This window comes from Aplysia californica, unplaced genomic scaffold (genome assembly GCF_000002075.1).
Source record: "Aplysia californica isolate F4 #8 unplaced genomic scaffold, AplCal3.0 scaffold00079, whole genome shotgun sequence".
Classification (NCBI taxonomy): Eukaryota; Metazoa; Mollusca; class Gastropoda; order Aplysiida; family Aplysiidae; genus Aplysia; species Aplysia californica.
This window is the reverse complement of record NW_004797349.1, coordinates 367,005-369,289: the sequence shown is the minus strand read 5'-3', so window position 1 is coordinate 369,289 and position 2,285 is coordinate 367,005. Positions and strand designations below refer to the sequence as shown.

The window sequence follows — 2,285 nt, the reverse complement described above, 5'->3', positions numbered from 1 at the left end:
GACAGACAGACAGACAGACAGACAGACAGACAGACAGACAGACAGACAGACAGACTCTGTCACTGATGTCGGGCTGCATCCCTCACCTGAGATAAGGAGGAGTGGGTGTTGAACACTGAAACAACTATTGTTAGCCATGCGTCATGGGCTGAGGAATGCGTACATTCCCTGATTACTTGATCATTCCACTCTCGCAAAAAGAAAAAAAATGCAGTTCCCATTTTGAATTTGAATGCAAATTTGCCCGCTTTTACCTTTGTCCACTTTGGCAATACAGATGGTAGAACGCTGGGCTAAAACGCTTATCTTCAAAACAGAATGGCACAAAAAGGTGGGGATTTAGCACTTAGAGTGATAAGACAGGCACTATAATGACAAAGCAGTAAAAACGAGAGAAAGAAAGAACAGACAGACAGGCAAAGACAAATACAGAGAGAGAGAGAGTCAAGAGAGAAAGAAAGAGATAGGGGAAGAGGGAGGGGGGGAGGGGAGAGGACAAGAAGTGCAGCATCCCAGCCACCATTTCAACCACTGACATTCACAATCTAAAATCGTTCAAAATAGAAAATTACCCTATTCTTAGCGAGCAATTAAATCCCCAAAAAAAATGTTTTGGCAAGGGACAACTAAAACAAGGCTTGCCGATTATTAAAGTTTTACTGTACCAAATCACGTTGTAAAGTTGTTCTAAGCTGCCCATTGCCGCTAGGATAAACGATTAAAAAGAAAAGAAAGCAAAAGATACAGTTTAAATCAACAATGTGGAAAATACACTTCTTTTTTAAATAAAAGAATTGCTGAAAAACAAAAATATTAAACCTCTCTCTCTATCCTTATTTCTCTCTGGGGGTCTGCCTTTCTCTCTCTCAAACACACACCACCAGCACCCACACAATCAAAGTGGTAATGGCCGACTCACCCAGCAGCGATATTCCAAAAACTTGGCGAGAGTTCTAGCTCACATCGACCACTGTGACTCATGCGATGGCGATGGAAGCTTGGAGGCTGTGTTTTCTTCTGGTTCCCCTTGTGTGTCTACTGCGCAGTAGGTTAATTCTGGGGAGAATATTTTAAGTTTAAAAATATACACTCAAAACATCTTAGGGTAGGCGATGGTTTGTAGCTGTCAGTGGCGTCCGTCAGTCAGCACAAAAAATGGCCATCTTTCGTAAGGAACACATTGAATCAAGACAGGAGAGGAGTCACAGAACAACAAAAAAGAGGAAACAAAAACAAGACACGACTACAAAAAAGCTCCCACCTACCTCCCGCATTCAAGTTTTAGTTTAGTTTTTAGAGGTTTTACGGCGCTCGCAACTGCATAATGTCAAATGAGCGCCAGAAGATTAGAGGTATTACAAGAGAGTAACAAACATAAAAAAGAAGAAGGGGATATAAGGACGATAGATGTTTCATAGGAAAGAAGAAGCAAACCACACCAGCGCACCCGCCAACCACTCACGCATCCATGTTAGAACTCGTACTTCCCTTCACAGTATAATCAAATTTAAATATAGATCTAGTAGCAACGTGAGCTGCTTTGGCCCTGCCTGCCAGGGCCAGCCTGGACTTAAAGAGATACAGCGTCCCAGAAAAAAAAGAGACTGAGTCACTCGATAAAAATTTACTATCCCCACACGGAAATCGAACAGACGCCTCCTGCGTGTGAAGGGCAAAGCACCTAACAGCTACACCACATGCACTGGTTTTAAACAAAAAGTGATGATACGCCACAGGTTTAACGCCCCTTTCAATACACATAAAGATGTATTCACGGCGCGGGATCTCCTCATTAAAGTAAGTCCATCTCCGACAAGACAGTGCAAAAAAAAAACACGTTTTTTAAAAATAAATAAACAATTTCAAAGCGCAGAGTGCTCCAGCACACCACCACCTACATGACATTCTGTCCTCACACGCGTCACAAACCTCGGAGAGAATAACAATGTATTTATTTATAACTGCGTGTAATATACACATAATTGACCAGTCCTGAAACAGCGGGTCGAGGCAGTAAAATGACTGGAGAATTAGCACACGTACATGTATACGTTTTAGTTTTGTAAGAGTTTTACGAAACGTGCAATACAATACGGTTACATAAGAGCCGAAAATAGATTATGTGTTACAAGAGAGTAACAAACACAAAAAAGAAGGAGGTGAGACAAGGACGACAGATGTCTGATAGAAAAGAAGGAGAAAACCACACCAGAGCACCCGCCAACCACCCACGTACATGTATACACCATATACATACTATTATACCAGCGTACTCGCTGGGATAA

At 41.9% G+C, this 2,285-nt stretch overlaps 1 protein-coding gene across 5 annotated transcripts in view; it reads right to left on the bottom strand.

Moving 5' to 3' along the window:
• Positions 1–2,285, bottom strand: part of LOC101846566 (dnaJ homolog subfamily B member 6) — a 69,013-nt gene that overhangs the window by 57,594 nt on the left and 9,134 nt on the right. For 4 of the 5 annotated variants that reach the window (XM_005094267.2, XM_035968735.1, XM_005094275.2 and 1 more), the window contains exon 2: positions 920–1,056. The gene's annotated coding sequence lies outside the window, so the exon portion shown is untranslated. Of the gene's footprint in view, positions 1–919; positions 1,057–1,898; positions 1,999–2,285 lie in introns of those variants that run through there. The other variant, XM_035968731.1, reaches the window with a different exon arrangement.